The sequence below is a fragment of the Coregonus clupeaformis genome, unplaced genomic scaffold, assembly GCF_020615455.1.
Source record: "Coregonus clupeaformis isolate EN_2021a unplaced genomic scaffold, ASM2061545v1 scaf0496, whole genome shotgun sequence".
Classification (NCBI taxonomy): Eukaryota; Metazoa; Chordata; class Actinopteri; order Salmoniformes; family Salmonidae; genus Coregonus; species Coregonus clupeaformis.
The window spans coordinates 108,409-134,648 of NW_025533951.1; the positions used below are offsets into that span (position 1 = coordinate 108,409).

Here is a 26,240-nt window from a genome sequence, read left to right on the forward strand (position 1 = left end):
TTTGGGTTCAAAGATCTGAGAAGCTCTGGATAGGTCTGAGCCGGTGTGTCCCAAACCTTGAATCGTCCCATCCAGTGCCACTGATCTGATGTATTCTGAACTAGCACAGCTGATTCCAATTCCACAGGTTTGATTTGTTGACCAACTGAAGGTGTGCTTAGGAGAGGTTTGGGAAACGATAGTCTATAAGCAATATGGTGAAAAGTGGATCTATCCTGAACACACACACACATACACAACGGGGGGTAAGTGTTACCTGGTCGGCGACAGCGCGGGCCAGTTTGTCCATCCTGGAGCCTGCCTCTGCGATCTTCTTGGCGGCATTGATGACATCAGAGGAGTTCTTCAGGGGCCCTTTGCCTCTGGCGGGGAACACAGGGAAACAGGACTTAAGTTCTAGTATGTTTAAAGTTCAACATTTGTATTTATCAAACTGCAGACAGCAAACACTCTCTGAAATACTTGATATTAACAGATTAAAAGACTCCAAAAAGCTCCATTTTATATTCACTAGACACTTTCCCACTAATAAATAATGCATACGATAAAAACAGCATTAGTAATCTTCCTAAAACTGAAAAAATATAACAATGCCCCAAAAACACCCAAAACGTGGGCCGCAACTAGATACGTTCTTCTCAAATCATGGTGCTCTATCATTAGTAGCTGACAGCTGTCAACATAGGTCTTTCTCAAAGCTCATCAGTATTGGTGCCAGTCTGTTTCTGCTCTCTTGCCAACTCCTTATGGAATTGTCTTGACAATAACAGCAATGGAGTTGGCAGGGCTACAACAGATCTGGTAAGATAGAACTTAGGTCTAGAATCAATCAGATCAAGCGTTAACCGGCGATAGCAGACACCCTCATAGCTGATGTTTTGGCGGTGTCGGAGGTGGAACTGCGTTTGAGCCGTCAAATTGGTGAGCAGCTGCTCTTGCAATCATTGTCACAAAGCCACACCCGCCCCACTCGCGTTAGAAGTTCAGAACGAGAAAGTGCAGGCTATATAGAAATAATTATGCTCAAATTACGCTCCGTGCAGCCAATGGAAATGTCCGCTTTAGGTATAATGCTGGGAGCCACTTGTGGATTTGACAGCTCTAAAGCAGTTCCACCTCCGACACCGTCAAAACAACCGCTATACGGATGTCGGCTAAAGCGGATCTGACTGAATAGAGCCCTTAGCCTACAGTTTAACCAAAGCATGGTATCACTACTCTACTGATATAGCCTGGCTCATGCAGTTTTCTAGTTGTAGGATGACATGCACCCCCACTGACTGAAAAAACAGATTTATAGCAGTAGTCACTTATATTGGCTGACATCCTGTTAATTGGGCATTTGTGAATCCATGCATGATGTGTCATTTGCTGCGTCTCAAATGGCACCCAATTCCATATATAGTGCACTACGTTTGAGCAGGGCCCATGGAGATCTGGTCATAAGTAGTCCACTATATAGGGAATAGGGTGCCATTTGGTTATCAAAGTTGCATGGTGACATTATATTCGCCAATTCAACAAATGTCACCACAAGGGTCACTTGACTAAAGTCGGTGCAATCATCACCACCACACCACATCGATAATTGTTCATCATTATGAAACTGCATGGATGCATCCCAAATGGCATTCTATTCCCCCATAGTGGTCTGGTCAAACGTAGTGCACTATATGGGCCATTTGGGAAGCACATATAGCATCGTCCCCTTGTTGTGCTCTGTATAGCTAGCATATTATGTCCACTGAATCATAGTGCCATGCCTTGGAATAGGTACATTGGGTTAAGCACAGGGCTAGCTATGACATGATATACAGATGGTGGGGGCTCGGAGAAAAGCTGTTGCCTTCCAAAGAACATCAACATCCACACTGTAAACACTACACAGGATCACAATCATCCTGGTTTGGCTACATTATATTCTATCTGATTCAATGGTAATAAAAGACTGTTGGATCTCTGTTCATCTAGCTGCTGCTGGTCTACACAGCCTAATCCCAGCCCATACCTGTTATCCTGACCAATAGCAGGACCTGGATTTCGATTTGTTCCAGCCTAGCCACTAAAGCACCTGATTCATCCAATCAAAGGCTTCTTTATTTGTTGATTTGTTGAATCAGGTGGGTTTGATTTGATTTGATATAGTGTTGGGCTGTGACAAAAAGGCCGGACAGCCTGTAGCGAAGTGAGTTGCCTGTGTGTGGTTGCAGATCCTACCCATACTATTATTTATTTATTATACTATATTATTTACTAGTCACACTCATATCTAGTACTACTTCAATTCAAATGAATGCACAAAGGACAGATTAGCATGGCTAGGAACTGCGAACAACAGAACATGGCAAACTCACACAACAAAGGAGATGTTTCCAATCTAAAGGGGGAAATTGGACAAGTCCAGTAACTTCGCTCAACCATTGAAGAGGAGTGGAACAACATTCCACAGGCAACAATCAACAGCCTGATCAACTCTATGCGAAGGAGATGTGTCGCGCTGCATGAGGAAAATGGTGGTCACACCAGATACTGACTGGTTTTCTGATCAACGCCCCTACCTTTTTTAAAAGGTATCTGTGACCAACAGATGCATATCTGTATTCTCAGTCATGTGAAGTCCATAGATTAGGGCCTAATGAATTAATTTCAATTGACTGATTTCCTTATATGAACTGTAACTCAGTAAAACCTTTGAAATTGTTGCATGTTGCGTTTACATTTTGGTACATATTACTACAGTCTGGTTTGGCAATTTATCAGTTCAACTGGAATCCCAAATTGCCCGTCTGAAACAAACTGCCATGAAGGTACTCTCGAGTAGCGCAGTGGTCTAAGGCACTACATTGCAGTGCTAGCTGTGCCACTAGAGATCCTAGTTCGAATCCAGGCTCTGTCGTAGCCGGCTGTGACCGGGAGACCCATGGGGCGGCGCACAATTGGTCCAGGGTAGGGGAGGGAATGGCCGGCAGGGATGTAGCTCAGTTGGTAGAGCATGGCGTTTGCAACGCCAGGGTTGTGGGTTCATTTCCACGGGGGGCCAGTATTAAAAAATAATAATAACAAAAAAAAACATGTAATGTATGCACTCACTAACTGTAAGTCGCTCTGGATAAGACCGTCTGCTAAATGACTAAAATATAAATGTAAGGTCATGGGTGTGAGGCAACATCCCTCCCTGTAGACTATTTTTGAACAGACCATTACCAGACAAGCGCAGAAAATAATTTCATATCCCTCCCATGTACTTCACTCCGGTATCTGCTCCTCCCCTCAGGCAGACACTATAGGGTCCCTACAAGCTGAACAGGTATAAGCACTCCTTCACTCCCATGTCCATCAAATACCTAAACAGCAATAAGTAAGGCTGAGCTGTGTTAGTACTCCACTGACAGAATAAGGGAATATGCAAAATATTATGTATGTGGCTATATGAGAAGTGTTTGATGATAAGGGTAACGTGCAATGTATGCATTATGTTGAGTGTGTAATGTACATTGTCTATTTTGTATACAGAAGTACTGTGTGTCTAAGACTATTTTCCCCTTCGGGGGGAGCACACACTCCTGAGAGGGCCACTTTCATTAGGCAAATGTGGTGAAATGTTGCAGACATTAGAATTGTCATGAATAGAGCGGATGTTATTCGTTATTCTAAACTTCAGTTGTTTGTTACATGTTTCTTTTACTATATTTCTAATATCTAAATATTCCACAGAGATGTGCCCTGCTGAAGTGTGCTATGGGTTTTAGGGAATTTATCTACCATAGAAATATAATGACTAGAATGGGTATATAGAGCCTCTGTCCATGGCAATATTACTGGTAAACTCATGACATGGTATTGTTATGCATCATTTCCAAATGGCCACCGGTCCACCCCATAACAAACCTGTGACTTGAATGGGGACACCCGTTCTAGTAGTTCTATACTATTATTATTATTATTATTATTATTACATTGACATTCATAAGGAATACCATTCACTTCAACTAGGTTCTCATTAGCCACATTGTTACTGTACCTGGTGAAGTCTGTCATCTCCATCATGATCATGCACATCTGCTTGGCAAGGACGATGATGTCGTTGCCATTGTCGTCCCACTTGGCCACTTCGGCGTCCAGCTTGCACTTCTCCTGCCGGAAGCTCTCCACCTGCTCGGCGATCTTCGCCTTCTCCTCCTGAGGAAGCTGGGCCATGATTGCCTGAGAGGGTTAGGAGAAGGAAGATGTAGGAGGAGGAAGAGGAGGGGGTAGAGGAAGGTGAGTAGGGGAGTCAAGAAGAGCAGATGAGGAGTGAAACATACAGGGAGTGAATAGGGAGACGTGGGAGAAATGGGGAAGAATAGATTGAGGAGGAAGAGAAGGAATAATCAAACAATTAAACACTGGCAGTGAAAAGGCTTACTATGATACAACAAATACCAAAGCTTAAGCATAAATTGATCTTAAAATATTTTACTTGACTAGCCTATATTCCTCAGTATAGTCAACGGGAATAGATATTGAGTTAAGAGTTTGACTTTGCCCTTCTGAAAGGCTTCCGAATAAAGTTATAAACTTGACAATTAATCAACCAGCGCTCCTAAAACCCCCTGACAACTTATACTCATGAAGACAAAAATCCATTCCTCGGCTCGTTTTGCCATGATAATACATTTTTCTCTCTCACCATAGCCATTCCAGGCAGGTCTGAGATGGCATAAATCTCTAGGCAAGGTCACCAGCGCAGTAGAGGCTCCGATATTATTTGGGAGATAAATGTCTAATTACTTTACTTCTTATACCAGTCAATGAATAATGTATTTGTTCAACATTCTGAGGTGAGTGCAGGGGAGCAAAGTAAGTCGAGCACTATTAGGTTTGTACTATTGATTCAAAACAGAGGAGGAAAGGAAAGATGAAGTATCCATTGCATGGTTGATATTGTTTTTAACCGCACCTTCCCTACACTGCAAAAAGAGAAATATAAAGATAATATATTGAGTGATAATTCACTTCAAATGTGTTTTTGTTCTTACCAAGATCATTTATCTAACGTCATTTTCTTACTTCTTACTTACTTACTTACTTATTTATATTTTAAACAAAAAAGGTAAGTTATCTTATTTCAAGATATTTTGATATTTTAACTTAATTGTCTTATTAAGGTAAAATATCTTGAAAAATATCTTGAAATAAGATAAATTACTTTTCTAGGTTAAAATAAGCAAAAATATCTGCGACTGACATTAGATAATTTAGCTTCGTAAGAAAAAAGAAAACATTTAAGTGAATTATCACTCAATATAAGATATTTAGGTTTGCTTAGATTTCACTTTTTGTAGTGTAAACTCTATGCTTAATGATTTCCTACTCTGTCCTTGTTTCCTCGATTCCTCGCCTCCCTCTCAAAGCTCATTGTAGGAGATGTGAGGAAGGGACTTTGGAAGCAAGGTTTTGATGACTAGTTTCCAGGCACAGTCTATAAACTCTCCCTATAACACGTAGACTGTCTTTATAAGCATGACTTGTCTCGCTAAGAAATAACTTCCCCACTCTGCCTCCTCCGTCTGTCTACGTCCCTCCCCCATTTCTTTCACAGCAAAGCTGGTGTGTGGGGGTGACCGGCAGGATGAGCTCAGTGTGAACGTGTATCACCTTTCACCCGTCCCTCCATGGAGGTGTGAGGAAGAGAATAACAACCACAAATGACTCGTCTTCCTCTCATAAAGTACCTCAGAACGGAAGGAGAGAGAGCATGAGAGAGAAGCAGAGAGAGGCGCAAAGCTGTTTTAGGCCATCAGACATTGCTATCTCATCACACAGCACCAGATGTCACCCTACTGATCACTCCCTCTCTACAGTCTCAGAGCCAGATATTATACTTTTGGCAGTGCTGCCCAAGTGGAACCATTTCACCACCGGAACCTTGCTGGTTTCAGTTTCAGAGCGAGCTGGACCAGGGCGCTTTCTCAATTGGTATTTTCTTGATTTCTCACAAGGTTCTTAAACCCACATTGGTGGAGAAGATCCAAGAACCTTCCCCTCGGACCCTCTCCTCCAATGGGATTTGAGAAGGAGGCAAGGAGAGAGGACACGGGGCAAGGAGAGAGGAATTGGGCAAGTGACCATGTTTACATGCCTCAGGCTGGTGTTTGAGTAGTGGTTTAAAGCAGTGGTTCTCAAACCTCTCCTCAGGGACCCCCAGGCATTCCATGTATTTGATTTATTCCAGAGCAAGCACACCTGATTCAACTTGTCAACTAATTAGATGAATTAGTTAAAACAAAATTGTGAAACGTCTGGGGGTCCCCAAGAAGAGGTTTGAGAACCACTGTTTTAAAGCACAGATGTTCCATTATATTGACCAGATACTCCATTGGCCGCTCTAACAATTAAAATAAATGTCTTTAAAAATGGAAGGCAGTCGGGAGGAGGCAAGATCAGGTGGGACCGTTCTAGTCAATGAGAGGACAGATACATCTCTGAACATCTCTGTGTCCTACTTCTATCAGCACACTCGTAAGAACCTAAGCATTACAGCATGTATATTTGATCAAATTAACTCATGAAGCAAATAAGCCATTACATTTTTGTTGACCAAATTCGACAGTCTCATTTACCTCCATACAAAACCTCCTGGCTTGGTGAGCGAAAAAACGCCACCTGCTGGAGAAGACAGATTATGGGCGGAGTTAACCCTCTCGCTTCGCCTCTGCCTCTCTGTTTAAAGCAATGCAAACACACAAACAAACCTAACCCCTACAGCGTTGAGTGTAGCTACACACACACACCAATCAGTGTGCCGCCAATCCTATTCATAAACAACAACATGGGTGGGTGAGAACGGTGGTAGGTAACACTTAAACACACGGCAGTGTTAGCCTGTAATTAAACCCAACAGGAACCAACATTACAAGTGAAGAGGGAAAATCCTCAAGGGAAGCTTTCTCCTGTAGCACTCTTCATAGACAATGAATTCAGACACGCTCTGTTAAATATTGCATTTAATGTGAGACTGAGCAGCCAACAAGATGGCAGGTGGGAGGAAGTCCTGTATTAAACTCCAAGTGGAATCAATCGCGACAGGTTAGTGCATACACCGAGAAAGAGATGGCCCCATCCCGACCGTGAGCAACACCATGGCAATTAACTGGATAATTGCACCCCCCCCCTCCCCCCAGACGGGTGGCGACGGTGAGGGGGGGCTCGCCTCAGCACCACACCGCCACGGACCCCCACAGTCAGGGGTCAGACATTAGCATTCCCTCCACGCCACATCTATTATTCACTGATCACTAATTATACGGGGTGCCAGCGGAGCCGAGGCAGCTGGACGCTGCCATGATAGTGAGGAGCATGGGGTCTATTCATTAATGGACTCCGTAGCAAAATGTTTTGCAACAGAAAACAAAAACAAGCGTTTCTTATTGGACAAGTTCAGGTAGTCCTTCCCTGTAGCAAATAGTCTGGATAAAATGTCATTAGCTGCACACTATCTAGTGGTAAGAATAAAGCCTGGGTTAGGTGTGTGAATTCCTCACGTCCTCTCTCCGGTGTTGCTCATTAATTCAATAAAATACTTGACATACTTTTTGAAAACCTAGATCTATTCTTAATTGTTATAATCCAATATATACCCACTATATTTATCCAGTATGTTTTATATATTACAGTATATGCATGTACTGTGTGAATCAGTAGAATGTATGTACTGACCAAGACATTCTGAAACTTGAATTGTTGACCAGATCGAACCATGTATTTTAAAATACCATGTTAGCTCTCTGTTAAACATCATGTTTATGCCACATTTGGCTAAGTAGTTTTTATATATATGTAGTGACGACCGAGGAACCTTCCCATGTCGACCAATCTAATGTATGGGCAGTTTTGGGCCCACCAATTGTGCGTGAATTGGAAGCCTCTAAGACATGTATCTGGACATTTACTTTCAAGGTGTTTGTTGAAGCGCAAACCCTTACACCGTACTCCTGAGTGGCGCAGTGGTCTAAGGCACTGCATCGCAGTGCTAACTGTGCAATCCAGGCTCTGTCGCAGCCGGCCGCGACCGGGAGACTCATGGGCGGCGCACAATTGGCCCAGCGTCGTCCAGGGTAGGGGAGGGAATGGCCGGCAGGGATGTAGCTCAGTTGATAGAGCATGGTGTTTGCAACGCCAGGGTTGTGGGTTCGATTCCCACGGGGGCCAGTATAAAAAAAATATATATATATATATATATATATGTATTCTCTAACTGTAAGTCGCTCTGGATAATAGCGTCTGCTAAATGACTAAAAAATGTAAAAAAAAAAAATATATATATAGTATTGGATTTGGATAACCTGTGAAAGATTCATTGAGTTGTCTCATCACTCCTCTATAAATCTGAATTCAATACTTCATCTTCATTTTGGAGTTAGAAATACATTTACATAAATGTTTGGGTAGATTTCAACACTACCACTCTCCCACTCCACTTTCACTACCACATAACCATACCTTTCAATGCATCTTCTTGTAGCTCTAAAATATTGCCCCTCATTATGAATTTTACTGATCATTCAACATTTACGCACACACACTAATAGCCATAATCAAGTAGCCTACATCAGCTTTTACATTGTTCTACATCTATCTGCTTCTACAATTGAACATCCAAACATTTTTGGTCATTACTGTATCTAGTTCTACATACAGCTAGCTATTCTACTTGTAGATGGAATCTACATGAACTGTGGCTAGTGGCTACAGTATGCAAAAATTACATAACATCTAGGACTCAATTCGATCCGTATTGCGGAAATTTAAAGGCAATGTTCCCGCATTAGCGGACACTGCATTCACAGTAAATGCTGCATATGTCGGCTCAATCGGAAATTACCTTTAAATATCTAGCGCACAATCTGTAATGCTTCAGTGACACCAATTGAGTAGAGCCCCTACAGCTTCCACAAAGAGCTTACATATTGCTGTGACAAATCTGACCTTTTCCAATTATCATTGAGAAATTCAGCATTATTGTAATTACTTCCCAAATTTAAGGTTGCTACTATCTGTATCATTAAATCTACTGTGCCAACACTAAATATAGGCTTGGCCATGAACACTGAGAGACAAGGGTGAAGATCAGAACTTAAATGTTAATCAATTAACTAAACATATGTGGCTTACATATGGCAAACACAAAGCAGAGGTAAACAAATAAGGCTACCATATTGGCTGACTGGACAGTAGTTTCCTGCCGGCTTTTGAGCTCCCACACCTTATTGAGTATGTTCAAATGGAGAGCTACACTGCTAATAAATCAATCAGGAACATCACTTGCAACTTGGTCACAGCAGCAAGGCCTTATGGGGTGTGGAGTCTTTTTGGTGGCAGACATTTTGAGCTATCCCCTTTAGCGGGAGGCAGGCAGTTGAAAGAAGTTTGCCCCCACCAAGGTCACCTTTCTCCAGTGACACTATGAGCAGACCTCCTGGTCTAGCTGGAAACTGAAAGGCCACATACTCATACTGACACAGGAAGTGTCAGACAATCAGTAAAACCCTAATGAAAACAAGAACTAAAATGAAATAAAAAGGATATTGGTCAGCTAGCAACTGCAAACACAAAAAAGACACAAAAAGCAGAGGTAGAAAAAATACCTGTCTATTTTGGCAAAATGGCCAGCTCTGACTGTATGGCTGTCACACATCTGTATCGAGTCTAATTGGAGAGCCACAACCCCAAACAGCAAAGCCTTATGGGAATGTGAGTTTTTGTGTAGTATTTAGGAGGACATTCCCCTGATTGTGCCACAATACACACAACAAACCAACTTTAATATGTGGTTTGTGATGATGTCTACTTACATAGGTAAACTATTTCTTAACTGTGTCACCTCTTATGTCTATCAATTCAGTGTTTACCGCTACTGTAAAAAGTGTATATACAACTTTACAGGTCTGGTTCCAATTCCTGCTGAATTAAAGGGAATCTACCTCAACTGTCAATGAAATAAAGATGGTGGCTCAAAAGGATAGTTTAGTGCTCAAACTCTCGCAATGGTGCTTTACAAAGAAACAGAGGGGCCAATTGGGATGTCATAACGGGGGGCGGAGGGGGAAGGCACTAGGTGAGGGTACTTTTTACTTCTCCCGCTCTCCAGAATTCACTTATCCCAAAATCCCTTCCTCTGCTTACTGATAACAACAAGAGCGGGCCTTGGGAGCTTAGCGCAGTGGCAAATCCCATCCTATATAGTGCGTGCCAATACACTCGGCGGCTCGACGGGGATTAGGCACGACGCTTTCCGGGTTTCTTCACAGGCAGGGGCATCGCGAAATGACTTTAATTTGTTTCATTTGAAATAAACTGCCCAGACACTAGCGAGTTCAATTTTATGGCTGACCTATCAACAGTGTTATCCAATCACTGTGTTAGAAGACAGCTGGAGAGGGGGGCTTTGTGTGTGTGTGTGTGTGTGTGTGCGTGTGTCTCTCTGTGTGTGTGTGAGTGTGTGTGTGTCTCTGTCTCTGTGTGTGTGAGAGAGTGTGTGTGTCTCTCTGTCTCTGTGTGTGTGAGAGTGTGTGTGTCTCTCGGTCTCTGTGTGTGTGAGAGTGTGTGTGTCTCTGTCTCTGTGTGTGTGAGAGTGTGTGTGTCTCTCGGTCTCTGTGTGTGAGAGAGTGTGTGTGTCTCTCTGTCCCTGTGTGTGTGTGTCTCTCTGTCTGTGTGTGTGTGTGTGAGTGGAGGACAAAAAAGGCGGAGAGAGGCCATCTCCTGTGTGTTTCCTCCCTCCTCTCATTATGCATGTTTGATTCTAATAACTTAGCTCTATGCATAAGTATAATAGAAGTGACAAGCGGAGCGCTGCACCAGGAAAAGCCGCTCGAGGAACAAAGGCTCTCGGGGCCGCCCCCGGATTACTGAGAGAGAGAGAGAGCGTGGGGGGGGACAGAGAGCGAGAGAGAGAGAAAAAAGGAAGAGAGAGAGGGAGAGAAAGCAAGAAAAATAAAGCCTTGTTCACACTGGAGACACCACACAATGGTGGTGTAATCATTTTTGTGCCGTCAAACTGATCAAAAATATCCTTTGCATCACACCCGTAGTGTCAGTCAGAATGTGTTCCACATCAGTGTGAACAAGAGACAGAGCGAGAGACAGAGAGAGGGAGAGAGAGTGAGAGGCTAACCTAGTGTCTGTGTGGTGTGGGTGTGTTTGACGCAATGAGAGACCCACTGGGCACAGACATCAGTTAAACATCTAGTTTTGATTTACATTTGGTTGAGTTGTCAACTAACGTGAATTCAACGTGAAATCAAGAAAATATTTCACCCTGTCATTGGATTTAGGTTAAAAGTTGGGTGAATTCCATTACGTTGATAACTTTTTGCAAATCCAATGAGTTTTCCACATTGATTCAACGTCATCACATAGATTTTTTGGGTTGAAATGATGTGGAAACACCGTTGATTGAACCAGTTTTAGCCCAGTGGGGAGTAGCTAACCTTGTGTCAGCGCGGTGTGTGCTGCATGATACCCTACACATGCCCAGAGTGAAAGGAACAGTGGGTGTCACACTGAGAAGACACAGAAGATGGCTGATCACCGTTCCTCTTGTCTCTTCTAATAACAACACACGCTGTGGTGTGCCAATATGCACTTCACATGACCGCGAGAAAGGAAACAGGGTTTACCGTGACCTGACAGGTTAGTGGGCAGGACACCTGTGGCTAGGCTAACCGCATATTTTATGTATGTGTGTCTATGTGAAAATGTGAGTGTACATGTGTGTGTGTTTGTGTGTGCGTGTACAGTATACAGTAAGTATGTATCGCCTATGAGCAAATGTACTGTAAGTGTGTATGTGTGTGTGTGCATGCGTGAGTGTGTGTGTGTGTGAGTGTGATAGCAAGCATGTCTATATATCATGTGCTTGTCTACAATTCTAAATGAATAGCACCCATTTATGTCAAGTGGCATCCATTTCAATGGAGTCATCAACATGTGACTCAGGAGCATGCACCTCAAACTAACTAGCAGCAGGAGGTATAGCCCACTCACAGAGTTGCATAGAACATAAAGACACTTGTTCAACTCTGTGTTATGCGCTTGAGCTCAGATGGCCCTCGCTGCAGGGGATCGTGGGTGTGTGTGTGGGTGTGTATGTATGTGTGCGCGTGTGTGTGTGTGTGTCTGCATGCATGCATGTGCGTGTGTGAGTGTGTGAGCCGCGGGACACCGTGGGACGACTCAGTGGGATTCGATGAGACCAAACTGTCACCCAACTGTCCCCACTTCTCACCCTGACGAAACAGGTGCCAGACCCCCTGCCGGACCCCCTACCAGTCTCCCAGAACAACGGCTGTCTGTGCTCCCAAAAGTACATTACTGCGCCCGCCTTATGGCCAAAGTTAGTTGTTCTAATCATGGAGTTTGACACAACCGTTCTCTCTGTCTGTTTTCCCCTACTTTCAACTTTTTGACAGCTTTGTTTGGAGAGAGAGATGTGGTGGTGGTGTGTGTTTATGAGGCCTGTTGGTGCAAACAGGCTTTGGGTTCATTTCAATGTTTCCCCTCTCCATTCCATTTCCCATTCATAACGTCATCTCTCGCTCCCCTCCCTCCCTCCCTCCCTCTGACTCTGAAGAGGGCTTCCTAGCAAGCAGTAGGCCTCTCAGGATGAGGGGAGGCATGCGGCCAAACCTTTTCCTGCCACCTGGTTTTCCACAATCCATTCACCATGCTCCAACCCCAACCACTCTCCCTGCTGTAGGGGTGGCAAGCACTGATACCCTTTAATGTACTTTAAGCAGGGCCCCGGTGTACAAATAATAAATAGAACAAAAACGCTAATGTGCGCAAAGCCCAAAGCCCCGGTGATCGCTGGCGCCATCCAGGTGGCGCCATCCAGGCTTGGCACGGTCCGTGTGTGCGTTCCCGGTAATATCGGAGGGGGGATTCGGTAATTGCCACGGCTTCATTTGCGCTCGCAATTTTACACCTGTCTCTCCTCCCGAGTGGGATCGTGCTTTAGTAATTTCAAAACCACCAAATTAGGCTATTATCATTTCAATGTGCTTTTCGTTTACCGTATGATGGAATCCTGTGAAATTGAAATCATACAACAGTGGCGTTTATCCAGAGAGGAAACCACTGGGAATGTACAATATGTTGAACATGAGAGAAACTGAAGCGGTGCAACAACAGAGCTTTAGGTAATGAAATTGAAGGCCGACTTGCAATATGACACACTACAACAATACCCTTTTCACATTACTGAGCATGAGCTAAACTGAGCCAAGCCTAGCTTCACTGGGCTGACCTGGTTACGAATCCACCAGAGTTGCTGGAACTGTGCTGGGTAGGACAATGTGAAAGGAAAATATACCTCAGCCAGGACAGTACAGTCTGAGTCCATAAGATAGTGTGCACAAGTGATTGAGGGACTGGGTTGACCTTTACATTATGACCATTGGGACACCCCACTGACTGGAGCAGAGGACTTCGTGATAAATAGGGGTATCCTTGGGCACATCTGAAATGGCACACTATTCCCTTCGCAGTGCACCTCTTGACTCAAAAGTATTGCACTACATAGGGTCCCATTTCCGACTCAACCCGTGTCATGTTTAAATCATCTATGCAGCGCGCTATGGAATGTTCTAGAGCAGGTTCTAGAGTGGGGTTCTAGTGTATGGTTCTAGTGGGGTTATAGAGTTCCACTCACCCTGGCGCTCTGTCCGGCGATGAGCTGGTCGTCCTCCGTCTGGACGCTGGTCCTGCTGCGGGCGTCATAGTCCTCCTGCTCAAAGTCTGAGTCATCCTCCAGCTCCTCAGGTGTCTACAGAGAAAGGTGGGGAGGGGATGGAGAGGGAAGAGCAAGAGAGAGAGAGAGAGGGGGATGTGGGTAGAAAGAGATAGGGGATAGAGAGGGGGGAGACAAAGGAGGGAGGAGAGAGAAAGAGGGAAAAAGTATTAGGGAGAGAAGGGGAAGGTGTGTGGGAGATGAGAAGAGAAATGGAAGAGTAGATGTATGAGAGAGAGAGAGAGAGAGAGAGAGAGAGAGAGAGAGAGAGAGAGAGAGAGAGAGAGAGAGAGAGAAAAAAAACATGACGACTGTTAGATCAACAGCTGCAGTGTCACACAACACAGTGATCTAATACATCAGTCCTCAGACACATCTCTATCTCCACTCTTCACTACTGTACGTCTCACTCGCACACTTCTTCTTCTTCTTCTTCTTCTTCTTCTTCTTCTTCTTCTTCTTCTTCTTCTTCTTCTTCTTCTTCTTCTTCTTCTTCTGCGTCCTGGGTTGAGTCTGTTCTTAGTCAGAGTCTGAGGGCAGATAGGCCTTCCCGTCACGTGAGGGGCGGCTGGCGGGAGATGTCACACGATTAACAGTCAGATCTCCTTGTGTTGAATTATTCAGCCCACTTTTTCTTTATACGCTTGCTCTGATTTCAAGTCCCTTGCATCATTGTTTTTAAGAAGTCTCGGTGGTGGTTTACACCACGCACCATAAGAGCACTATAAAAGCTCCCTCAACTAGTGGGATCAAACGGCACAAAGGGAAAAGGGCAGGGAGGGTAAATGGCCTCAAGAGATTCCGTGATTCTGTTTTTTCTTCTTCAATCTTCAACTTGTGTCTAACTGCTATCTCACAACGAGACAGGGTGGGGACGAGACAGACGTTCTAGACAGGCAGGACTCAGGGACGAATCAGTGAATGTGTTCGACCAATTAGGAGCAGGGAGCTGGGGCTTCCGGGCCAATCGGGAGGCAGTTAGCTGAGGAGAAGGGCGGGATGAGTGGCTCGGTCGCCCACCTGTCTGTCTGTTTGTCAACAATGTGTCTATCACCATGGCAACACTGTGAACATCGTCTATACCGTCCTTATCTCTAGACATAACAATCTCATCTACAAGCTGAAGAGGCCACTAGTCCAAACCCTGAAATTGATGACTTTTATCAAAAGCTGGTTTTAATGAAAACAGCTTCGGAGGTGCTTCTCTCAAAGACAAACCGATTTCTCTCAAATCCACCACACGAACAGGAAGACGTTACAATTATGCGTGTCTACACGATACAAAGGCGGGCATGATATCCGACTCTATATCTGACATTATCAATATCTCGCACATCTATTCTTTGTGTGGTACATAGAGGAAGATGAGGAGAAGACTGTAATGGAATGCCAACACTATTGTTTACGTAAGACAGTGGGTGCGTCCCAAATGAATGGGAGATGGCGCTGGAATGTATAGCGACTGTTTTACGGGCTCCTGACCAATTCGGCTATTTTGTGTTTTTTTTTTGCGCTGATCTGAATAATGTTTTCGCCATCGTTTCCTATGACCGATCATTACTCATTGTGTATCTATTATTACTTTTATTATTACGTGTTTTACTTTTCTAGTATTTCTCTATTTGCTTTATCTCTGCATTGTTGGGAAGAGCCCATAAGTAAGCATTTAACTGTTAGTCCACACCTGTTGTTTACGAAGCATGTGATGAATACAATTTTTATTTTATTTGATGGCAGCCTATTCCCTATATAGTGTACGACTTTTGACCAGATCACTATGAGCCCTGATCAAAAGTAGTGCACTATAAAGGGAATAGGGTGCAATTTAGGACACATCCTGGATGAGGTTTGACTGCTTGTATCTCCTGCAGGTTAATTATTTCCCCTTTGTTCCCAGAAGAATGGATATGTGCTCCCCTTTGTATGTTGAAATGAATGTGAACATAGAAGCCTTGTTTTAGTTGAATTTGCGTCGCATTTTCTGAAGTGGACATATAGCAGATGTCTGCGGACGTGTGTACCTGTGTCGGTGTGTGTGTGAGTGTGTGTTTGTGTGTGTGTGTGGAATGCAATTTTATTAACCCTCTACACACAAACCCAACCATACTCAACTTCTAAACTGAACACCATGGAGAATTGCCCCCATAATCCATTGCTGTTGTAGGCTACAACTAGGCCCTGCCAGCCGATTCTAAAGAAATCCATGTACACCAGCTTACATGGGAGCAAAAAAAACACACACTCCACAAAAACATCCTTCAGACGTTTCATATGAAAGGCTACACATTGTATTACGGATGTTAGGCTACACAAAGACGAGAAATCATAGATAGTCCTCTAAGCCTCCAAGAGTAATTGAACTTGGAAATAGATTATGAGGTTGGTGGGTCGGTCTCGGCCAGTTCAAAGCCCCTGTTTTACATTATTTACCAACATCAAATTATTTCCCCGTAATTAGATTTGTCTCGCAACTGCACTGGGAAACTTTCCAGCAGTCCAAAGTTGAATAAATTAATTTGCATGGTGGTGTTGGGAGAAAAGGGGTGCGAGTAGAGAGAAAACGCTAGACGACCACCATCTAGTAGGCCTACCATAGTGGATACAGTGTGATGTGGCTGAGTCTATAGCAATTACTATGTAATAGGATTTGTTGTAACATCAATACAAAGTCCAGTCCATGGAACTAGCCTTACAGTATTATGTTATAAGTAAACACGTCTTGTCAGAGCCAGAACAGCCTATTTCCAGTTTCTGTAGCACCCCCATGGATAGGACGCTAGTCTATCTCAGGGCCTTACCCCCAATCTATCTCCTTAATACTGAGTGCCAAGCAGAGGGGCATCGGGTACCATTTTTAGAGTCTTTGGTATGACTTGATCAGGGATTGAACCCCCAACCTTCCAATCTCTGGGTGGATACTCTAACCACAAGGCCACTGAGTTGGTCTATTCCAGCCAGCCCTACAGTGTTATGTCATGTTACACTGCCCCATAAGGGTTCTTATAAAGTGCAAAGTTCTTCGTCATTTAATTTCCATGTAAATTAATTTCTTATTCATTAACATCAAATCAGGGAGATTGTTTGCGTTTCATCTTGGGAAAATGGACGTTCCATGTGACCTCACGCAGGGCACATTCTTGGAATTGGATAACAATGAGAAAGAAAATTAGAAAATTGACATTTCAGTTGTTATAGGGGAGAATCCTAATTTACACTTGGTCATGCATTGATGTCAATGGGAGAATAAGTGTGTGTTCCAAATGGCACCCATGGTCCAATATAGTGCACTACTTTCTATGGGCCCTGCTCAAAAGTAGTGCACTATAATGGCAATAGACGGTGTAATTTGGTACGGATTCTGTTCCCAGCATGCTTTGAGAAGCGTGAGAGGAGGAAATGAGGAAGTGGATGTACCCTTATCATGAGAACGGCTTTCCGGATGTCACGCACGCCGTCGTAGACCAGGCGGGACGCGTCGATGAACTCGTTCTCCTCGAAGGGCTGTGGGGGTTTGTGCTCAGCGCCTCGATGGCCACCTCCACTTGTTCAGCGAAACGGGGCATGACTGGAAAAAGTTAGGGAGAGAGAGAGTGGGAGGGAAAGGGAGAGAAAAAGAGATAACAATAAGAACTTACTTGACTCAGGTGCATTCACTTAATTTATTGTAATATTTTAGGCAACATGTCCTACTAGAATGTTTCAGCGTGTGCCTTAGTGTGTGTGTGAGAGAAACATACAGAGAGAGAGCGGGGGACAGAGAGAGCGAGAGAGAAAGGGAGATAAGGAGGAACAAAGGTGAAAAACATCTGACAAAATATCCCTCAAAAGTTTATCTTTCCCCAAGGGGCACATCGGTTTTAGAGAGAGGCGGAATACCACAAGAGACGTGTGTGTGTGTGTCTATGTAAGAGAATGTGTGTGTGTTCTATTCTCAAACCAAGGACACACACTCTGCGTGTCAAACACATCTTCTGAAGCGGGGGTCCCAGCCTCTGTCAATCTAGCCTCTCGAGAAAAAAGATGAGATGTCACCAGAAATCTGGCACCACAGGGATGGGGCGCCCCAGCGCCCTTCGCACGCCAATTAGTCGCTTCACCTTGGCTATACTACCGGGAGAGCGGCTGTCTGTCACCTATCACTGCGTGAGTTCTAGGATGCTAATGTAATAGCTTTGGTTGGCAGCCATTAATCTATTGGTGTGTCAGTGCTAGCATGCTAACGCGCTAGCTCTGGTTGACAGCCACTCAAGTTAACAGGCTGGTGATGAGGGACTGAAAATTCATTGCCAAAACAAAAGGCTACAAAACAAAAGTCTCGAACTCCGACAAAAACAATGGCTGGCATTTAGCTGGAATATTAGTTTGGCAAGCGTTGCCAACGGAGCATCTGTATGTTCTTTGTGCGTTCACAGAAGGGGTGTTGAATTTGAATAAACGGCAGGGCAATCGTGCCAAATATATTCATGTTGAGTGGGACAGCTACATAATCATCTTCAGATTTAAAGGTCCAATGCAGCCATTTTTATCTCAATATCAAATAATTTCTGGGTAACAATTCAGTACCTTACTGTGATTGTTTTCAATTAAAATGGTCAAAAAGAAACTAAAATAGTTTCTTAGCAAAGAGCAATTTCTCAAGCAATAATTTTGCTAGGACTGTCTGGAAGTGGTCTGAAAACTGAAAACTAGCTGTTATTGGTATAAAGGTTTGGAACTCTCTTTCCTATTGGTCTATTAACTAATTTACCACCTGGTGATGTCACCAGGCAGGCCAAAACTCCATTGCACCAAAACAGGCTTTTCAAACAGCTCTTACACTAAAAGAACATTATCATCATTTTCAGAATTTCACAGTATTTTTCCAATCTCATAGTGTGGAAATATATATTAAACATGTTTTGACTGCACTGGGCCTTTAATAATTGTTTTAATACTATGGTTCTGCTTGAGCAATAACATCTAAATCAATCGGTTACGGTTAAACTACCTGACTGAGAAAACAAACTGAGAGAACAAAACAATATTTAGGTGGATTGACACAACCTTGTTTGACCCGATCTTGTGTTATTGAATTGAGCCATGATTAGAGCCGGCCCGTTCCCTTTTCACTGTCAAGTGGACACTAGGGACACACACACACGCACGCAGACACACACACGACTTATGTCGTGCCACCTTCACAATTTCAGATTCAGCAGCAAGCGCCTCAGTCTACAGCTTGTACTCATTATCTGTCTACACTGAGCCGTCGTCCCATTTCAGAGGAGAAAAGGGGGTCAGTGCGACAAGACGAGAGGCACTCGCAAAAACCTTCTGATGCATAAAGAAAAGAAAATAAACTGACATAATATTCTCTGAGCGGCTGTTGAAATATATATAAAATATTCAGAGAGGCATGATAAAACAAATACAATAAGAGGGATGGATTTGGAGAGGGGGTTGAATTTGGGCACCGGATCACTGGTGAAAAAGAGGAGGGAAAACAACAAAAAAGATTTAATGTGTCAGCTCAGCTAGTGGATATGCCCCTGAAACCCCCGACAAACACACTGTGTGATATTATTGTCATTCTCCTCAGAGTTCTCTCTCTCTCTTCTCTTTTCACCGTGAAGTGACGAAAATCAATTAGAAGTTTAAGCCAGAAAGGTAAATCAGAATATTAAACATTATGTATTAAAAAACACTGGGGCTGGTTATTACACACCAAACATAAAAGGTGATACAAAAACTGTTTTCCTTTTTATTCTATCTTCAAATTATATATATATTTTAATTCAGTTTAATCCACTTACTGGATAAGCGTAAAATAAGCTATTGGGAATTTTATGCAGGGCTAGGGTTTTTAAATAGAAATATTTCAATGTTCTCCGAGACGCTTAATGAGGAAAGTTGCTGATGGTAAAGGAGCAATTTCACTCATTCCGGTAGAGAAATTAGAAAGGGAATTAAACGTGACTGCGTTGTAATGGATTTTTTTTCTCCCTTCCTAAGCCCAACTATAAATCAAGAGAGAAGTCATGAAAGTACAATGAATGAAGTGAATGCTTAAATATTCGGTAAAGTGCTTAGTGGAATCAAAGTGGCAGAACGCACCACGCAGCCAACAAAGACGTCCCCGAGGCCTAAGATCACACGAGGACAGCTCTGCTCACGTTGTGACAAAATAGATTCCTCATAGGAAAACAAAAACACTTCCGATTTCCAACTTCCGCACAAACAAACCAAACGGCCGTAAATCGCAGAGCGTACCATTAACCTTCAAACCGGAGCCGTCACTGTGATTTGTGTTTTCGCCTCTTGGAAGGGAGGGAGGGAACGGAGGGAGGAAATGGAGCAAGGGAGGGAGTGCATTGCCAAGTCTGACCGGAAGTATCTCCAGCCTCCACCCCCATTCTCCGCATCACAAACACGCACGCATGCAAGTACACACACACGCGCACACACACACACACACACACTTATTTTTGATTTAGCTGCTGCTGAGACTTCTGCCTACGAGTCTCTCTCTCTGGGCGGTCTAGTTTGCCCCAACCTCAGCTATACTGTCTCACCTCGCTGTACATCCTATACTGCTGATTCCTACTCCAATACACTAGTCAGCTTTTATTCTATACCACCCACCCACTGTTGCTGAAGAAGCTTCTCTCTCCCTTCCTCTCTCTCTTTTCTTTCTCCCCTCCACTTTCCTTTCCTCTTCTCTTCTCTCCTCTCTTTTTTCTCTTTCCCTCCCTCTCTCACCCTTTCTCTCATCTCCTCTCCCCACCTCTCCTCTGGCTAGCCATCTGTGTCTCATTTATACTAAAACCCCACTTTCCATCATCATAACAACTGATGAAACTGAGAGAGTGACTCATTTCAAACCACTGTGTCTGTGTAGTGTGGGAAACACCTGGGTAGGGTGATGCAACTTGGTGGCCATTTTGGATCTTGTGTACTGTGAATTGGCACTCACAGCTGATAGGATTCTTGACTTAGCTATCACACTCTCCACTCCTCTCCTCAGTAATGTCATTCTATCAGTTGCTTTTGGTTGGGAAAAAATAGTGAATGTCACCTGTGCTAGAGCTGACATAGGCCTATCTGCCATTCAATACATTATGACATGACTTTTAGTGCATGTGTGTGTGTGCGTGTGTAATTACTCTCCCATATTCTAGACATGCATGACCAAACCTTGAGAAAATCCAATTTCCAGCGACATGCATAATGACTAGGGTTGCAAACTTTCAATAAATTCCCTGGTTCTCCCGAAATCCCGGTTGGAGGATTCCCAGAATCAGGAGGGAAATAGCAGGAAATCTGGAATCATCCAACCAAGATTTATGGAAAACCAGGGAATTTATTACATTTTAGTCATTTAGCAGACACTCTCATCCAGAGCAATTAGGGTTAACATCAACAGACTTTTCACAAAGTTGGCTCAGGGATTCTAACCAGTGACCTTTCGGTTATTGGCCCAACGCGCTTAAACACTAGGCCATATATTAGCTTTTTAATTTACATTCTCTGGGCAAAACCTTCATGATCAAGTTTAAAATGCGTCTTTTTTTTTCTGGGGCTGAAGATTAGTTTAAATGCAGGTGGGGAGAGGGGGAGGTAGGGAGGGAGAGAGAGAGAGAGGAGAGAGATAGGAGAAAGAGAGAGAGGAGAGATAGAGGAGAGAGAGAGGAGAAAGAGAGGAGAGAGAGAGGGAGAGGAGAAAGAGAGGAGAGACAGGAGGAGAGAGAGAGAGAGAGAGTGTGAGAGAGAGATAACCCCTTTCCTATGAGGCTATTGATTTACCCCCTCCTTCAAGGACATGCCTCAATCCCCGGGTCTGTGTGTGTGGAGTAGAATGTCTGTCAGGAATCTATGGCTCAGCTTAATAGAGTTGTGCAGTCTTTCTGTGTGTGTGTGTCTTTCTGTGTGTGTTTGTGCGCGGTGAGGCATGTGTGTGTGCCCAGCCCGACTGCCTGCACTACCCCAAACTACAAATCTAACTGGGTTCACTGTTGAGGAAGACAGAGGGCCAATAAGAGACAGGGGTCAAAGGTGAGACACTTGTGATAAGCAGAGCGGGTTGGACAGCTTGACCATCTGTCACAGGGGAGGTGAGTGACGGCGTCTAGCGTTGAGTGGCGAGGACATGGTAATAGCGCACAGAGACGCATAGGCACAAAAAGCACACACAAACACATACGCATGAAGGCACACAGGCAAGCAAGAATATGCACACGCACGCAGACACACCTAGACTTGGGCTGGCTTCTCTGGAGGATCTCAGCCAGGCAGGTCAGAAGCTGATGGACACACTCTAACTAGCTGGCAGTCCTACAACAAACACACACACACACACACACCTGGCTTTAGTTTACACAAAGTGCAACACCGACCCAGGACCACCTGTTCAGTCCTCTCTCTCCTCTCATCCGTTTTTCTTTTCCCCCTCTCCACCTCCACGTCTCACTGTCTCTCCGCCAGCTTTCAGGAGGCACCAATTTAGCCTCTGACAGAGCAGGCCGCAGGCCAAAACATGCCACAGTGCCACCTAAAGTAGAGATTAGTCCATTGCCGTGTATATGCATTGTGTGTGTGTGTCCGCTGTCACACTGCAGTGGACAGGTGCACAGGGCCTTCCAATGACAGCAAGTGTGTGTCCCAAATGGCACCCTATTCCCTTTTTGTTTAGTACTTTGACCAGGGCCCATAGGGCTCTGGTCGAAAGTAGTGCACTTTATAGGAATATGGTGCCATTTTTGGATGCATTCCAGGTGTTGCAGTGGAACAGGGAAAGGGGATACCTAGTCAGTTGCACAAGTGAATGCATTCAACCAAAATATGTCTTCCGCATTTAACCCAAACCCTCTGAATCAGAGAGGTGTGGGGGGGCTGCCTGAATCGAATGTCCACGTCATCGGCCCCCGGAGAGCAGTTGTTGGGGGTTAACTGCCTTGCTCAAGGGTAGAACGGCAGATTTATTCACCTTGCGGGCTCGGGGATTCGAACTTGTGAGCTTTGGTTACTGGCCCAACGCTTGACGCATATGTGGCAGGTTCTATTTCCTTGTATGCTTTTAGACAGGGAGTGAGATCTTTTGAAATCAGGAAATAAACACAAATAGTTTGATCTAACGTGCTTAGCCAGGATTGATTAAAGCATGATACACTGCAGAGTAGCATGCTTCACACTTATGCACTTTTTAAGGATACAGGGTCAACCAAGGACACATATTGATTTATTCTTAGCCTTGGAAGTAAAAAGAAGAAGAAAAGGCTAAAATAAGAATAAACAAATAGATGGAAGGGAAGGTATTATCTGTGGTCCACTCCTAGCCTCATCCTAGCACACTGGTCTTGCGAGGTTATATAAATAGGTTTCACTATTTATGCAAGCTAACGAGATCAGTGTGGTAGTACAGGGCTAGTCCACCCCTAGAGATGAGTATCAAACCTGACCCCATTCCTCCTTCCTCACCCTGGCAGCCCCATCCCTCCATCGTTCTCTCCTCCATCTTTCCCATTACAAGTCATTTAGCAGGGTGGCAAATCCATTGTTGCTCTGGTTATTTCCCCTCTGCCGGGATAATGAAAGAGACAATTAGCGTTACCGAAAGTGCCTCTCGCCGCAGAGGCGATAAGTCATAAATAAGCAACACACGGTGCCATCGGGCCAGCTGTGCTAGGCTAGCCCTGATGTTTAACACACACAGAACAGAGGAATCTATGGCCTGGCTTATTAACTCTAGTCCTGGAATAGAAGTCATGGTCTAGGGAGATTCACCATTGAAAGTACTTTTTAATCCAAGATTTTGCTTAATCTGTGTATGGGAAACCAGCCCCTTGGGCCTACTTTCTGAATATGACTATGGAAGTGTTGATAGGTGGTATACCCAATAGACATTTACATTTTTAGTCATTTAGCAGACACTCTTATCCAGAGCGACTTTACAGTTAGTGAGTGCATACATTATCATACTGGCCCCCGTGGGAGACGAACCCACAACCCTGGCGTTGCAAGCGCCATGCTCTACCAACTGAGCTACAGGGGACTGGTTGGTGTCAGTTCTATGTCAACTCAGTTCAGTTGGAAACTGAGTTTATGAATTGGGAGAAATCACCCATCATTTTCAATTAGGGGCTTATTCTAATAATGACAATAAATCCTCAGTTAACTCCATGGTGTTGACTAGGTTCGAATGAATCGTCCCTGTTGAATCCATCGACACCACAGAACAGTACTGCACTGTAGAGCCTTGTATCAGTGTATAAGCATCACATTGTGATGCTTTTGCAAAAAGATATGAATCACGGTTACTGATGTGTAAATCCATACATTGCATTCAAGTAGTACAGTACAGTAAGTAAGTAAAGTAGTACATTAAAGTAAGTTGAGTAGTACAGTACAGTAAGTAAGTAAAGTAGTAAGTACAGTACAGTACAGTACAGTACAGTGAAGAGTACATGGTCACATGTCCAGCCAACAGGGTTAGTGCCTGTCTAGGAGATACTATGCTGTACTACAACGCCCCACAAAGTCACTTTGTAAGCTGCCTAAAAAAAGACGGGATGAATAATGATATGAATTCATAAGGCTGTGTTCTCCCCTTATCAGAGGTTATTACAGACTAATGAGAGTAAACCACACTAGTGTCGGAGCCACTCTTCCCCTGTCCCCCCTCCTGCCCCCAGTGAAATGAATATAAACTGCCTGCCTTGCTCCTTTTTTTTAAGAAATAGAAAAAAAGAGCAAAGAAAAAAGCTTGTAGAGTTTTTGAATTTGAAAACGTAGTAGCTAACGCCAGCTCAGTCAAAGGAGGAGACGCTCACACATTAACCTTCATGGGGTTTGGTTGTGGTTGCATGCTCGATTGATGCTGCAATTGAAATGTAGAAGGTGGGGGGTGGGGACTGACTCTGACCGGGGTCTTATTGTCCCTCTCTATATTTCTCTTTGATGTTGGGCTGTTTTGTTGTTGTTCCTCCCCTCCTTGTGTTTTAGTGGCGTGGGGTTTGTTAAAAGTGCCATGCACATCTGATCTGCACATAAAGCACCTATTGATCCCCGGTGAATTTATTTTCCCCTCAATCCTCCCCTCCATCCTCCTCTCCCCTCCCCATACCTCTCCTTCTCCCATCCTCCCATCCTTTTCTCCATCCTCCCCCTCTCTCAATCCTCCTCCCCATCCCCCTCTCTCTCCATCCCCCCTCCCCCCTCCATCCTCCTCTCCCCCTCCCCATCCTCCTCTCCTATTTCCATCCCTCTCTCATTTCCATCCCCTCTCCTTCTCTCCATCCTCCCTCCTCTCCATCCCCCCCCCTATCCCCCTCCTCTCTCATCCCCCCCTCCATCCCCCTCTCCCTCCTCTCCATCCCCCTCTCCCCCCCCATCCACCCCCCCCTTCTCTCCACCTCCCCCTCTCCATCCACCTCCCCCCTCCCTCATCCTCTCCCTCCTCCATCCTCCCCCCCCTCTCCATCCTCCTCTTCCTATCCCTCTCTCCATCCTCTTCTCCCCCTCTCCAACCCCTCTCCCTTCTCTCCATCCTCTCCCCTCCCCCATCCACCTCTCCCCCCTCTCCATCCTCTCCCTCTCTCCACCTCCTCCCCCCCTCCCTCCATCCTCTCCCTTTCTCCCTCTATTCCCCCTCCCTACATTTCAGCAGAACGTATGTTATGGATTTCAGCTACATACACAGCGGAATGTAAAGAGGGAATATACATAAATGAAATAGAATATAGGATATATACCATTTTTTTTTACACAGCATCAAATCCAATCAACTAGACACAAAACATCTATAGCTGTGAGTGTAGGCCAGTATAGTCTGCTGTGTATGAATAACTGTATCAAACAGTTTGATTGGATTAGTCAATCCCATGTTTCCATGGTGTCAATAGTATTTATTCTCAATAGGGCTGACCCCATTTAGTTGACTGGACGATTGTTTGGTCGATAGGCTGTTGGTTGACCAAGATTTTGTTTATTGAGCAGTGGCAAAATATGTAAAAATAGGGCACACGAGACACCCGTCTGATTCACGAGGGAAATCCATTGCGGAGGCACACCAGATCACCAAGAATTTACCGTTAATTAATCATTTCAATTCTAATGTTTTTTTGGTTACGAAAATGTCGTTAATGCATTCAATATATTATTATTACACTCTTGCAGTTGTCATTGTAGGAGTGGACACACTATACAAGTTTTGGTTTATTTCATTCCATTTAGAGTTGTTTTTGTTTGGAGTACCTCAATCTTATAAATGTGCCATTTGGGGATCTGGTACTATTTCTGATCGCCTTAACTCAGCATCACTGTGGAGCTTCTCAAATAAAAAATGATTTGCCTCAAACAGCAAGTAAACGAAGTCTGTTTTAATCATTGATAATGACAATAGTTCCTCAATGTAGCCTATTTAAAAAAATTTTCCAGCTCTCTCCCTTTCGAGTAACAACTCAGCATCAAAGGGGGAAAAAAATGTCATGCTCTGATC

General features: G+C 44.2%; 1 pseudogene; it reads right to left on the reverse strand.

Annotated features, from left to right (window-relative positions):
• Positions 1 to 26,240, reverse strand: part of LOC123484914 — a 156,756-nt pseudogene that overhangs the window by 15,971 nt on the left and 114,545 nt on the right.